General features: G+C 43.3%; 1 non-coding gene across 1 annotated transcript; it reads left to right on the top strand.

Moving 5' to 3' along the window:
- The first annotated feature begins 12,974 nt into the window (after positions 1-12,974).
- Positions 12,975-13,093, top strand: LOC145399903 (5S ribosomal RNA). The gene has a single exon (XR_013897350.1). It is a non-coding gene; the product is annotated as a 5S ribosomal RNA (ribosomal RNA).
- The last annotated feature ends 3,177 nt before the right edge of the window (positions 13,094-16,270 follow it).

The raw sequence follows: 16,270 nt of genomic DNA, 5'->3' as shown, positions 1-16,270 counted from the left end.
TCTCATGTCAATAATCCACTGTTCATTCTGGGGGACTTAGTGTTCTTACAGAAGATGGAAACTACGGGCTGGTGGACTGTCATTACCGTAAAGTAAGTTCCCCACAAATAATGATGAAATTTCCTACATGTATGCACAATGGCTAATGCCTGTTTGTCTGTGGTACTGTACCTAGTTTCAGCTGGTTCGAGATTCTTGGAGAAATATGTAGTAGCATTAAGGCTACCATCATCTTGCTGTTGCATTAAGGCTGCACCAGCATCTGTAGCACTTGCATCAGTATGCAAAACAAAAGGTTTACTCAAATCAGTCTTCACCAGTACAGACAACTGGACTAAAACTTGTTTCAGGTCTTCGAAAGCTCTCTGACATTCTGGAGTCCATGAAAATATCTTAATCTTCTGCAACAACTGTGTTAACGGGTGTGCGATCCTTGCAAAATTTTGAATATGATTCCTGTAAAATTCACACATACCCAAAAATCTTCTCACCTCCTTTACATTCTTTGGGGGTTTCATATGATGAACTGCCTCAACATTTTCTGGATCGAGGATGCATCCTTCCTCAGATAGTATGTGGCCCAGAAACTTTATGTGTCTTTGACCAAGATGGCACTTTGTTACACTGAGTTTCACTCCTGCTTGGTGTAAATGTGAAATAGCTTATCTAGGCATTGTACTATCTCTTCAGTAGCAGAGGCCCACAAAATAACATCGTCCAGATAATTCTTCACCTACCCTTCCCTCAACAATGGGGTTAGCAACTTTCTCATTACTGTAGAAAATATAACCGGACTGCAACTCAATCCAAAAGGCAAATGCTTAAACCTGTACAGTGTAATGCCATCTGTAAAAATGATTAAAGTTCCGACTGGCTTCATCTAAGACAACCTGGTACTAGGCGTCCTTATGGTCTAATGATGCATAATATTTCTTGCCAGCTGCACTTTGTACCATCTCTTCCAGTTTGGGAAGCGGGTACAGGCCCACCTCCAATTTTGTGTTCACTTGACTGTAGTCCAAGTACATCCTCTTTGATCCGTCAGGTTTACTGACTAGTACAATTGGGCTTAACGAAGCTCCCGTGGATAGCTCTGTTATGTATCTATCCACAATCTCATAAAGCATATTGCTGATAATTTCCTTAGCTTTCTCTGGGTAGTGATACACTGGGGCTCTGACTGGGCATTTGACCCTAAGTGCTATCTTGGCTGGAGGTCCTTTGATTTCTCCTAATTCTGACTTGTCAGCCATAAATAATTTATGGTGTTGTTTTAACATTGTCTTAAGGTGCAGTTGCTCTTCTAGTGTTAGATGATCCCATTTCTATGTTTTAAGCAAAATCCTCAAATTTCTCCTCTCTACTGGGTATAACAGCAACACTGTGAGTATGAGGGATCAAATCATTTGAAACTTTAGTGACCAGACAACACTGCCCAAATTTTTCAATGTCATTCTCACTAAAGATCTCATAAGTTCCTATAATGGTCCCAGGTTAAGTACAATATCTGCCTGACTCTGGCTGATAAAAGGCAAATGAACTTCCCCCTTAATGGAGACTATTCAGCTAAACTCAAAAATGTTTGGGGAGAGATTTCCATAACTGTGTTGGGTTCTTCACTAACTTGAACAGTCAACAACATGCTTGCAAACGTCTAACGATAAGTTCTTCCCGAAGGTGAAGATATTCAAAAGGGTGCTTAACTGGGCAGGTCAATCTCACCCTACGTGCTCTTTGCTTGTAGGATGAACGGTAAAGGTGCCTATCCGGGTAAACGAATTCATCCCACTTAAATGTTTGCTGCTGATGATCCCATTCTAAAGGAGCTTTGCCCAACACATCTACTCCTAACAAGAGGTTGCTCTCAAGAAAGTTATCAGGGACTACCAAAGTTAGGTGTCGTAAAGTCTTTGTGATACCAATTAGAATATCCAGGTACACAAAGTCCAGTACAGGAAGTGGAGTTTTTGATATCCCTGTCACTGGACGAAGATTCTTATTCTGGGACATTTCTAATCCAAGCTGACTTACAAACTTCTCTGAAGCAGGGGTTACTTCACTCCCCATATCTACTAATGCGGAACTCGATCTTTGGTTCACAGTCATTGAAATCATGGGACATCGAACTGTTTGAGCTTTACCTAGTCACCTCGACTGTCTGGACTGTCGTCCTGGGCAATCAGTACTTCCCTTCCTACAACCTACTCTTAAGCAGTCAAAACAAGCATTCCTTGCACGTGAAAGGGGACTAGTTGCTGGCGCATGATTAGTTTTTTGACAGTACCCACAGTATGTTTTCTTAGGGGGAGGTTTAAGGATTTTCGTCTGTTGAGTTAGGTTGTAATGTGCTCGTTCGATTTTATCAAACCTATCCGTACTTGTAGGCTTGGTCTCAGCTGGCTTCGATGGGGTCATTGGAGCCATATCTCTCTTCGCAGTCACGTTTTTGACGTTTCTATTAGACATTAGCACTAGTCTCCTCACATCCTCAACCATATGCTGGGCAACTTCAAGAAATCCTTGGAAAAATTTCCTCTTGGTTAATTTCTCTGCATCAAGGATGGAATCTTTGGGGGCTTTGGTTTATAGAGCTGCCACTTTACAATTTAATCTGTTCACGAAGGTTCTATAGCTTTCCTCTATATCATAGGTGAATTCTTTAATAATTTGCCAAGCGTCTGTAATATTAGGAATACCGCAAAACTTGGCTCTCAGTACTGCCCTGAAATCACTGCAGGGAGAGACTGTTCCCTGCTTAATAAGACTATTAATCATGGCAAGTAATGTCTCGTCAACTCGAGTCTGAGCAACTTGCAACCCTTCCTCATGAGATGTCACATGTGATTCAACTAGTCTGTACAGCTCTGCCAGGATACTTTCGGTTTCGATCCCATCTAGATCAGTTAAATTTCTATTGGAATGTCACTATGTCTAATAGCAGATTGTTTAGGCATGGGTGCAGGGACCGATGTGGAACAGAGGGAGTTGATATAACTGATGGAGGGAATGGATTAGGTTTAGTTTGGTTAGGATCAGGGGCTGAAGAGCAGTTTTGTGATGCACTTATTAATTCTTACATTTCATCATTCAGTGTTTCAATTAAGATTTGTTGCTGGTTTAGAATCTGCATCACATTTGTCATGAAAGCATGTTCTGCATCACCCTTGATGTCCCGATGGTCATCTTAGGCTCCCCTAAACTGACTATCTTCAGCTTTGTTTGTCATTTTGACTTCAATAAGCTAACAATAATGGCACAGATGAAACATATGAGAAACAAGAGTTTAAAGGGTAGCTGGCCCTTCAGCAGGCATGTACAGTACAGTATTGTTAGGTTAACTCATGGGTTCGGTGGGAATGAATGAATGAATGAATAAATGAAAATGTGACATGGCGGCGCAACAGCAGAGGTCATATGCCGCCGAACACAGACATTAAAAGGAAGTCAAAAAATAAATGAATACATAAATAAATAAAATGTTGCATAAAATAAAGCAACAAAATCAAAGAAACAAGCAAAACTAAAAACGTGGTGGAAAGATTGAGGTTAAACGAGAACAGTATAAAACACAAACTAAAATATGGTAAAGTCCTATAGTTTGTGGAGAAGGCCAGAACTTAACACAAAGGAGAAGGTGCCTCCTCCCATAGCACAAGCCTCTTCCCCAAATACCAAAGAGAGAAGATATGGTCCGTTGTCAGTTCAGCAACCGGAAAGGTACTGCCGACGGAGGTCCTCAAGACTTGGGCATTCTAAAAGAAGATGCTGCACAGTCAAAGTAACCAGACAGTCATCACAATAGGCAGGGGGCGCTTTCTCCATTAAAAAAAACATGAGTCAGCCTAGTGTAGCCAATCCAGAGACAAGCCAAAGTTGTTTCCCACTGTCGGGATAGTCCCACATACCCTCCATCGCCCAGGTTCTGACGAATGCTGCGGAGTTTGTTCGCCCCTACTGCATCTCACCTTCTCTGCCAACAGAGATGGACAGCTTGTATAGTGCTTGTACATAAATCCTCAGATGGGACACGGTAATGGGGAGAGGAAGGTCGAGAGGCAGTGGCTCTCGCCACAGAGTCAGCACGTTCATTGCCTACGACCCCCACATGAGCAGGGACCCAACACATCAGTACAGAAAATCCGCATCTGTGTAATAAGGAGAGCCACTCCAAGATAGACAAGACTAAAGGGTGTGATGAGAAACCACAAGACAAAGCTTGCAAGGCACTGGCTGAGTCACTAAAAATGGTGCAAGAAGCAGGGGGGAAACTAAAAATCAACTCAACTGCAACTAAAATAGCTGTAAGTTCAGCAGTAAAAACAGAGGCGGAAGGAGGAAGACTCCCACCACGGCTAAAATCATGGAAAATTACACCAAAGCCTGTCCCAACGCGGGACTTGGAACCATCACTATATACAGGGATCGAGTCACTGTGGGCAGAGGCGTGTTCTAAAAAATAAGACAGAGCTACCTGTGTGGAAAGAGAGGCCTTCCTCTCAGGGAAGTAATCACATTGCCGTACTTCTGGGAGGAGCCAGGGAGCCACTCGGGAAACATGCACAGGGCAAACAGGAAAAGGCTGAACACCTAACTCCTCCATGGCAGCCCTCACTCTGTACCGAAACGGTTGTGGATAGCGAGGGTGGGTGTTATAAAAGGGGAAAAGAGCGACCTCGTAGACAGCCATACAACTTGGTGAGGAAGGTAGACGGTGAAGGCGGTGCCAACACTGCACCAGTAAGAACTGGCGACGGAGATTTAGTGGTGGTTCATTCGCGTCTACTAATAGACTAGGAATTGGGGAAGACCGGAAAGCTCCAGTTGACAGACGGATCCCAGCATGATGGATTGAACTGAGAGGCTGCAGCCGTGCCTCAGTAGCAGAAGAGTATACCTCACACCTATAGTCCAATTGCTCCGTACCAAGGCACGGTAAAGGTATAACAGGGTGGCTCTATCAGAGCCCCAAGACAGGTGAGATAGAGTCCGTAGGAGAGACAGGGCACGGTGGCAGGATAAACGTAATGCACGGATGTGGGGAACCCACGTCAGTCGTCTGTCGAAAACAAGACCGAGAAACCTTGCTTCATCCACACATCGGACCCTGTGGCCATGTAACTTGAGATCGGGGTCAGGGTGGACTCCTCTCAAGTGGGAGAAATGTAAGGCCACTGTTTTTGTTGGGGAGAAACGGAAACTATGCATTGTGGCCCAATGAGATATGTGGTCTAAGGTAAGCTGCATGCGATGTTCAGCCACGGGCATCCGGAAGGCAGCATACCACATAACTAAATCATCGACATACAGTGAGGCAGACACCCCCTCTGCAATAGAGGACAGAATACCATCTAATGCTATAGCAAAAAGGGTCGTGCTAAGGACACTTCCTTGAGGCACGCCTTCTTCCTGAGGGTACGAAGGAGACAGAGTATCACCAATTCGAACCCTGAATGAACGTTCACGCAGAAAGTCGAATATAAATAGGGGCAGCCTACCACGTAAACCTAAAGAGTGAAGCTGCTTGATGATACCAAACCGCCATGTAGTATCATATGCCTTTTCTAAGTCAAAGAAGATCACACCAGATGCTGCTTCCTGGCAAAAGCATCACATGCTGCAGCTTCTAGGTGGACAAGTGCATCTGTCGTCGAACGATATTTGCGAAAACCAGACTGACATTGAGAGACAGTCATTCCTTTCGAGGAAATACATTAAGCGTGAATCAACCATCTTTTCAAACAGTTTACACAAGCATGATGTAAGGGCAACTGGTCGATATTTTAGAGGACTGGATCCTGTCTTCCCTGGCTTCTGGAATGGCAAGACAACAGCTTTGCACCAAGAGGTAGGAAGAGAAGAGTCTCTCCAGATTCTATTAAAAAGCTTCAAGAGAAAAGACAGTGCATCATCACTCAGGTGCCTAAGCATTGCATAGGGAATATCATCTGACCCTGGTGAGGTGTCATGACAAAGGGAAAGAGCAGATTGGAGTTTATGGCAAGAGAAAGGGAGGTTGTAAGACTCCCCCCTCCCGGAATGGAAGTTCAATATCCTAGCCTCTTCTACGTCCCTGTGTCTGGCAAAAACTGGAGTGCTAGCATCTCTACGGCTGACCGCTGCAAAGGCAGAAGCAAAAATATTGGCCACAGCCACAGGGTCACCAACATGCTCACCATTTGACAGCAGCACAGGGGACCTGCCTTGTGGGAATTTTCCTGAAATCTTTTGTACCCTCTTCCACACCTGAGACACTGGTGTCTTAGAGTTTATGGAAGACACATAAGCCATCCAGGGGTCTCGTTGGGCTTGTTTGAGGACCCAGCGTGCCCTAGCAAGTGCCCTCCTGAATTCGACAAGATAATGCTCTGTATTGTATCGACGATAATGTGAAAATGCTGTCTTTTTGGCACGTACAGCAATACTACAATCTTCATTCCACCATGGGACAGGGCGATAGTTATATGTGCCAGAGGTTCTTGGAACAGCGTGGAGGGCAGCAGAATGGATAATAGACGTAAAGAATGAAACAGCTTCATTTATATGTGGAAATGCATAAACTTGCCAGTATTCAGCAGGGAGAGATCCTCGTCCTCCAATAAAGATGCCAATAAGTGCCCACGTTGGTTAATTAGACAGTCTCCCCACAAAGGGTGGTGACCGTTAAAGTCTCCCAGGAGGAGAATAGGCTTAGATAATTGTCTGAGGAGGTCTTCAAGGTCTGCTTTACTAACTACTGCGCTGGGTGGTAAATAAATGCAACAGACAGTATACCAGCGGAGGGCATACAACCGCACAGCAGCACACTGGAGATCAGACTGGAGGTGAACTTGTTGATGAGGGACATTAGCCCTCACCAAAACAGCACCACCTCCACCTCCTGGGTTGGAGCTGAGTAAAAAGCATCATACCCAGGTGGTGCATGAGGAGTGGCAAGCCCTACAAGAGTTTCCTGGAGACACACGCACAAAGGGGAATAAGCCAGGAGGGTCCGCAGCTCCTCCCAATTACCACGCAGCCCTCGACAATTCCATTGTAATATACTGTCTGAGAATGCCATAGTACCCACAGCGAAGGAAGAATCAGGTTGAGGGGCAAGACAACCTTGCCCCCGGCAAGCAACCAGATTTAGATTGCTGCTTGGAACAGCCCTTAGAAAGGGACTGCTTGGCACCATTATGATGTACAGTGTGTTGCCCAGCTGAAGATAACCTGGAGGAAGAAGAAGAGGGCCTGACGATGGTTTTCTACTTTGGCGGGGCAAGAGATGGTTTGGCAGGTGGACCGCAAACTGCCCTAGCTGGAATAGAGCAGGCAGTACCACTACGAGAAGGAGCATAATCAGTAGCGCGTCCCACAGTACTGGAATCCTGAGTGGGCAAGGCCTCATGCAGCTGAGCAGGTGCATCAACTACCCGAGGACCACCACTATCTGGCAGTGGCTGGGTCATCAGTGAGACACCATCCCCAGCCTGCACTTGCCCTGACCCCTGAGCATCCCGAGGAGGAGGAGTAGTGGGCTCCACTGCAGAGATCTTTGGTAGCAGCGCTTCACTCTCTGAGCACTCTGAGGAGCCACGGCGATGCTTACCTTGCATAGGAAGGACATCGGGAGTTTTGGATGTGTCAAAGCGAGGTGTAGTATCGACACGGGTGTTTGTCACAGGAGAAACTGGAGGAACTGGGATGGGGAGGCACTCCCAGATGCTGGAAGCACCACCACAGAGGGGACACCCCCAGAGATAGAGGGCACCTCCCTGGAAGGAGCACAGCTGCTTTCAGGCTGCACTCCCTCGGTGGAACCCCCCGGCCAAGAAGGCCGGGAAGAAGAACCCCGAGAATTTGATGGGGCAATATGTGATGGCAGAGGCACCTGCCGAGTAGCCTTAGGGTGAGACAACGCAGCAGCAAAGATAACCCCAGGGCGAATGAACCGCTCCCTAACCCTGGCCTTTGCCTCGGAAAAGGAAATTTTCTCCTTCATTCGGACGGAAATAATCTCATATTCATACTTGTATACTTCGCAGTCCCTTCAGGAGGCTGCATGTGCTCCTCCACAGTTCAAAACATTTAGGGGGTTGAGAACAATCATGCATACCATGAGAAATTCCACCACAATTTCCACAGACCTCAGGAAGGCCAGACGCTTCCCGCCTGCAAGAACGGCGGACATGACCAAATCATTGACAATAATAGCATCTTCTAGGTCGGGGAACATAAGGTTTAACCTTTAGCTTCCACCACGCAGCAGTGATAAACCTGCCGAGGTAAGACAGTCAAATGTCAAGATAAGAGTGGGCGTGGGGTTAAAACCCCATCAACTTTCTTCATAATTCTCTGTACTCCTACAACACCCTGAGGAGCCAGCCCCTCTAAGAGGGGAGAATCAGAATATGAGATCAAGTCGCGAGCATACACAACCCCTTGGGACTGGTTTAGGACCAAATGACGAGAGGCAGATACAGGACCACAGTTAGAGACTGGATGCGTGAACTCTCCTCTTCATTCCTGGCTTCTAACAATAGAGAACCATCTCCCTGCAAAGAGACCTTGGGGGTAAATCCACATGCTGTAACTAGACCACTGTGAATCTGAAAACAATTCAGGTTCCTGAAGGAAGTACCATTATCCATTTTGAGGACTATGTATTTTGTGTAAGAGTGATTCACAAAAACACCAGGTAACAGCTCCATAGAAAGGGCATCGTGATTCACAGTTTTGGCAGACGACCCAGAGGGTACAGGGTCATCGGTCAGAGAGTGACCAGTTGATACCGACTCATGCGGCTGGTCACAAACCACACGAGTGGGTAAAGAATTGTTCTGTGTATCCATAAATACATCAGTGAAAATCAATTGGTACCAGGAGCCAAGGGAAACCGCCTACCAGGGAATGAGGGGACCAAGCGCGGTCTGATGGGAGTGGGGTACCTTGTCCCCAGAGGGTGTCCCCAAAAGGACACCCCATGATGCGAAAGTTTGCTCCCACCAGTGCAAAGCCCCCCTTCCCCAATATCCCCCAGCCCAGATACCAAACCAACCAACTTGGGACAGCACCGAGGCGATCCCTCTGGAGGGCAGCACCGATGACCCTTACAGGTAACCTACGTTTCGGGCAGCGCTTAGTCACACCCCTCACCCACAACCCTATCCGCATGGGAGACCCTGCCGGATGACATTACATCCACGGGCAGGCTTGTGGGATCACAGGGGCACACAAGCCCCCCCACCACGACAAGGTGGCTGCCCACGGGGGGGGGGGGTGTTCGGTGGGAATCTTTAAGCCTTAAAACAGAGAAAAAGTTCACAAAATATGTATGAACATAGGCTTAAATCATCCCATTAAGCTGCCACCATTATGTACTGATCCCTACTATAAACTGATGGAGAAATACACAACCACCTCTTGCAAATGATAAGTGATCATTTAATTTAAGGGTTCATGAATATATGAAAAATTTGAGGAACTGTTATTAGTAATACACTTTGAAACAGAATATTAAATGAACCTAATATAAAGAGGTGTCCAAATTCTGATATTCCCAAAATTCAAAATGTGTTAGGTCTTAACAGGGATACAACAGCTGATGAAATAAGTTTGAAACCAATTAAGTTCTCTGATATCACTCTCACCAAGAGGTCCTTGTTCAGTCAGGTCTCCATGTTATTTGACCCATTAGAATTGGTCAGTCTTATAGTTATTAGGGGCAAATGTTTAGTACAGGAGGCTTGGCGAGAGAGGTTAGACTGGGACATGGAATTATGTGAGACACATGTGGAAGAATGGGAACAGATTAGGAAGGAGTTTGAAACCACATCAAACATATGTATTCCCAGGGAAATAAGCAGTAGTGAGAAGTCACACTTACACAAATTTTGTGATGCTTCTCAAAGGGCCTATGGAGCAGTAGCTTATTGTGCAACAGGAGAGAATAGTAAGATTATTATGTCCAAAGCCAGAGTTGCGCCAATTAAAGGAAGAACCCTATCTCAAATGGAATTGACTTCCATGAAGCAGGAACTAAATTGGCCAGGTATTTGACCACTACTCTTGATACTCAGTTTGAGGATATCTACAGAATATATGGACTGACAGTGAGACTTGTCTTTACTGGATAGGGAAGGAAAATAGTAAAATTTCTTTCATTCGTAACCGAGTGAAGACTATTAAAGAGCTGTCTTCCAAATTTAAATTTTCATGCATGTATCCTCTAAACAAAACCCAGCTGATCTGCTCTCGAGAGGTTTGACTGTAAAGAGACTGATCAAAGATAACCTGTGGTTTAAAGGTCCAAAATGGTTACTCACTGGAGACTGGCCTGAGCAGAAACTGTATAGTACTGCTGAGGTTGGTATTGTAAACCTGGATCCTGTAGTACATGAGCCAAAAGTAATTGATATCAGCCGATTCTCATCAATAAGACAACTTATTAACACTATTAAATTAGTTGCTGAATTTTTGAATAAGAAAGTGGGGTTTAAGAAGTTAGATCCCATGGAATATTGACAATTATGGAGATATATATGACCTTTTAGGCCAGGTCACTGGGAAGAAGAATAAGCTGACAAGAGATTTAGGCTTGTTCTTAGACGGAAAGGGTCTGATGAGATGCCGGGGCTGAATAATAAAGGCTGATTTGCCTCTCCATACTAGACATCCCATATTATTACCCAAGAGAGGATACTTTGTAGAGTTAACTGTAAAGGAAGCCCATGATTTGACTCTCCATGGAGGTGTGCTGCAGACTTTTGCCCAAATCTGGGAAAGGTATTGGATCCCTAAGGGTAGACGGGTTATAAAGAAATATCTCAAAGGCTGCATCACATGTAGGAGGTATGAACAACGACCATATTACCATCCAGGACCACTTGCCTTACCAAGGGATAGGGTTAATGTAAGTCGGCCCTTCCAAGTAACTGGAGTGGATTACACAGGGGTTATAACTGTTACGGGTGAGGGAACTCCCCATAAAGTTTACATTTGTCTATTTATTTGTACGTACACAAGGGCAGTCCGTCTAGAAATGACAGAAGATCTGAGCTAAGAGACATTGCTCAATGTCTTTTGAAGATTTGCCACTAGAAGGTTTTGTCCTAACATATTAATAAGCGACAATGGAACTAATTTCGTTGGTGCGGCACTTTATTGTTGAACATAATGAATGACCCAATGGTTAAGTCGGCACTGGGAATCCGAAACGGTACCTGACAGTTCACAGCTCCAAGAGCACCATGGCAAAATGGATTTATCAAACGAATGATTGTCAAGAACTGCATAAGAAAAACATTACACAGAACTGAGGTTACAAGAGAGGATTTAAGAACAGTGATAACTTAAATTGAAAATGGGATTAATAATAGATCCCTAACCTATTTAGATGACACTAGCATTTCGATAGAGGCCTTGACACCGGCTTATTTGTTATATGGTAGGAAGCTCCATCTAGTGCCTTGTGTGGATATCCAGGATGAAGTAAATGATCCTACCATTGAAAATAATGATTTTGGACAACATCTGTGGGAGGGATATTAACGTCTGAAAAGGGTACTGGATACTTGGAATAGATATTGGAGCGAAGAATATCTTTTGAGCCTACGAAAAAGATATTATAGGGCTCAGGCTCCCAGCAATAAGTCTGGTATAAACATATGGGGTGTGGTCTTACTGAAAATAGAACAACCAAGATCCCAGTGGCCATTAGCTAAGGTGATCTCCACGCACCCTGATTCAGAGGGGGTGCTGAGACTCGTAAAATAAAATGTAGGGGACATACTAGCATAAAAACTATTGATAGACTGGTACCCCTTGAGTTAATGGTTTCCCCAAATACAGGAGATGGTGGAGATCAAACGGGCCAGGATGCGTGACCTAGAAGGGCTGCAGCACAGGGTTCTCGAGAACTATGCTGGGAACTCCTGGCTAAGGGTCGCATTACATGATACAGCCTATCATTTTTCGCCCAGCCCCAAAACTGTGGAAAATATTTTCCCTCAGAGCAGTTGCACTCTCAACTTTTTAAGATAGTTATCCCTGGTTAGAAAGCAGAGGAAAACCTGAGATCATTAACAACTATTGAGGCAGTTTTTACAACCCAGAAATTACGTTATCTTTAATAATTCTTATTATTGTTCAGTTAATTGCTACTGTGTTAACCCTCGTGGACAACTATATTGTAAATACATGTAATTACCTGTGAATTTCCACTGACCTAACTGCGTCTGCACATTAGATGATGTTTCTGAATATGAAATGGCCCTCATGTAAAAGCAGATGTAGATTTAACATATTCATATAAATAAAGGGAATATTTGGTTCGGCTTTAGTTTAATTAAACTAAGATTAATTAGTTAGATTCGCCCTGTATATATCATGATGTAAGCTAACTGTATTTAGCATTGTAATTAATTAATAGTTGGCACCTTCAAATACGATGAGGGAGAAGAAGCCAGCCATTTTGTATCACTCTTCTCCTAGACATCGTCGAGCTAGCATGTTTGTACATACACACCTCAAGAATGCCCAAGCAACCGATAGAAAAGCAGGCTTGTTGTCATCTCCTGTCCGACACTCCCTTGCTAAGTAACCTTTACGAATTGGCCAATTCAATGGAGAATTAGCTAGGAGATAGGAAAGTAATAATTAGGTGAGTTCAGGTATAAGTTACGGTATACTTAAACCTAAGAGACTTATGTGAATTTATTTAAGGACAAATTTTGGTGTCGAGTGAGGACTTACGATTTGTTTACTAGAAAATATTAGAAATTTCTTGCATCTTGGTGACCAACTGAGGATACCGACTTGTATAATTTAAATATTTCTCACATATACAGTACTCACACAAGCTGTATTTTTTCACAACAATTTGTTGTTGTGAAAAAAATACAGTGTGTGAGTATTGTATGTATGTCAGTGGGTAAATGAATACATTACTGAACGATAAAGTATGGTGTTTTAATATCTTTTCTTATTATTTTCATGCCAACGGCCATACCACATTGAGTACACCGCTTCCCGTCCGATCAGCGAAGTTAAGCAACGTTGGGTCTGGTTAGTACTTGGATGGGTGACCGCCTGGGAACACCAGATGCTGTTGGCTTAATTTCTTCCTACGTGTCAAGTGGGGTTGGTGGAGGATTAGTGCCCCTCCCTGTAAAACAATTAACTCTAAGCCCTTGGCCACCCCGTTTGGGATATATGGCGTCTGGCAATGAATGAATGAATAAATTATTTTCATCCATGAGGAAGATAATTTATTCATTTGTAACATGCATCAGTTTCATAACAATACAGTTAAAAATTAGGGCAGGGGAATGAAATGATTGTAATCATTTTTCGATGCCGCACAAATAACTGAGTGAGGAATGTGGGGAGCATGAGGTCTGGGCAGGCGAGAATGAAATGACAGGAAACAGTTCACTCAAAGCAGCCATGCGTGATGAACGACTATTGTTATTCCGTATACCATAAAAAAATTTCTAGTATAGCTAAAAGTGTCATTTTTTTATTAAATGGATTGTAGATAAATGCACTACATTATTCAGTACTCAGTGCCGAAGTGTTTTTAGGTCTGTGAGTAAATGAGCATTGAATAATTAAGTGAATGATACAATATGGTAATTCCTTTTTTTTTTTTTTTCATTCATTAGGAAGATCATTCTTTATTTTATAACATAAACCAGTCTCAAAACAATACAGTTATAATAAGGGCAGGGGAATGAAATGACTGAAATCAGTTTCTGATACCGCACGAATTGCTGAGTGAGGAGTGTGGGGAGTTTGAGGTCTGGGCCAGTGAGACACGGTCACTCAGTACTTAGAAGTGGTTGGACTCAGGATGCGTTGAAAGAGTGCGAGAGGGTTAAGTGTACAGTACACAAGATCAGCTGAGGCGTTATGAATAAATACTGGCTTCTTAAGTTCACTGTCTTTATTTTCCAAATGATTACACAATATGTTTCAACTTCACTTCACCATTCCCACAAGCACTGGAGCTATACAAACTCTGCTAATTGCAATTACACTAAACCCGCCCCGTCCCGACTGATTTTCCACCACTGACTCCCCGCAATCCAAACCAATTTTGGAAAAAAAAAATTTGGCTCAAACCTCCACTTTTGGCGAGAAACATTGAAAATTCATAGAGAAATCACTCACCTGAGGTTTAAAGTACGGGATAAAGGTAGCATTACCCCTTATCTTACTTGGTTTTCTATCAGGCTGGCTCTAAAGAAAACGAGTTCTTTGGGAGGGTAACTATTCCACACCACTCAAAAACGGTATTAATTTATTTATTTGGTATGAATGTATATTTTGTACGAGAGTATATTGGTTTTCACACAGTAATATGGGCAATATAAGCATTGTTTCACTCACAAAACACATCAACATACCTGACCTTTTTTGGCGACATTACCTGATTATCATTTTTGACTGTTTCTTCCTCTAATGCTACATAACCTTTGTCATCAGCATTGTCATCAATTGGGGAATCACTCTGGCCTTGTATTTCGTACCATGAGAAGACATGTCATTACTGGCCAAGTCACTGGTAACAAGTGAATTACCAAGTCAGTGGCGTGTGGGAGGGGTGAGGTCATGTAGGGTAAGGCATTGTCCCTGCCTGGCATCTTGTAGAGGAAGGTGTTTCATGTACACGTACCAAAATCACGCACAAAATTTGAAAAATGGGCAAATGACAGACCTAGCAATTGTGGTGCGTTTATATACATCAACAGGACTCACAGTGACAAAACGTTCAGACGTATATATACGTCAACGGGACGCAGTGGGTTAATGCTTGACAACACTTCACCATTTTCACAAGTACTGATGATATACAGTACCAACTTCAATAACACTTCACTGTTTTCATAAGCACTGACACTGCACTACACTCAACCTGACCTGAAAACCGACTGAATTGCTCTATTCTCTTCCTCATCCTTCCATAAGCTTGCATTACTCTAGAAACTTCTACATTTTTCCACAGTTCTGGAGTATTCCAGAGAGACAGCACAGTTTCCAACTCGGAGACAACCAAAACATGCCAGAGCTTTCTTACAGTACATAACACCATAAATTATTTAGTATACAAACTTAAATGAAACTACATAATTTAACAAGCAATCACATAAAAAAACATCGTAAAGAATGATAGCACAAAAATTTATGCATAAATTAAGAAACAACTATGCTCACAAATAGCAGGCAAAATGGCAACTCTGACTCATACCGGAACCTACAGTAAACACTGGGAAACATTGAGAAGCTTCTTCATTGCCTAACTGGCAAATCTCACTGCTTAACAGTATTGTACCTCTGTTAGTAATGTTTTGAAAGTGAAATCTGCCTTGGAAATTGTTAGATATGAGAGGAGTACAGAGCAGCTGAGTGTGAGGAGAGGTAGAAACAGCTGTCAGCAGTTTGACGCCCTGGAATATGGCCAGCCAGTCACATACACCACCATGATACTAAAAACTATTATGTAATTATGAAGTAAGGTGACGAATTCTTATCCTGTGCAGTATCGCCCTAACACCTATGGTTAGGGTGATCAAAGAGCAGCTGCATTATCTAATTCCTTGAAATATTCATATGAAAAGATTTATTTTTTCACATGAATGTGTAATAGTCTTATCTTAATATTTTGCTTGAAACTACCTGAAAGTTCTAACACTTTCAGGGGAGTAAGTCTTGGAAGAAGTTTTGGAGCAAATTTAGGAGTGAGTCTTGGTGCTAGTCCGAATATAAATCTGGAAGTGGACTTTAACCAAGTTCTGGCAGAGTATTTTACTTCTGACACTGGGTTCAGCATGACCACTGTCTGGTTTCTAAGCATCTTTCAAGCCTTGTCCATGTCTGGACTAAGCCCAGTCTCCCAGTTGTCATCTAGCATGTATGGAGAAGCAGTACTTAAATAAAAGACCAACATCTACAGTAAGGTGTTTCGTCGACCTTCTGCATGACCCTACTCGCCTTCCCAGAAAATACAGTAGAAAATTCTCAGAAGCCAAGAAGTGGCATGTCTCAAAACCGAAGCATCAGTGCTACCATGTAGGCTACAGTATAGTTCGTACCCTTCATTAAGTCATCGTTTGGATAGTCCTCTCGTATTTCATTCCTCACAAATGGTGATTTTGAATTCCAGCTCTGTAACGGCAAATTTGTCCTCCCACATTCGGAATTAGCTACTTCATAAGCCTTCAAAGTTTCCAACTCTGTATCAGCAACACCTTGTAAATTATCCATGTAAAAAGCCTGCCCTATTTCTGGG

The sequence above is a fragment of the Coenobita brevimanus genome, chromosome 50 (genome assembly GCF_032717465.1).
Source record: "Coenobita brevimanus isolate Jiangsu-jjx chromosome 50, ASM3271746v2, whole genome shotgun sequence".
Taxonomy (NCBI): domain Eukaryota; kingdom Metazoa; phylum Arthropoda; class Malacostraca; order Decapoda; family Coenobitidae; genus Coenobita; species Coenobita brevimanus.
This window is presented reverse-complemented; position numbering and strand designations above follow the sequence as displayed.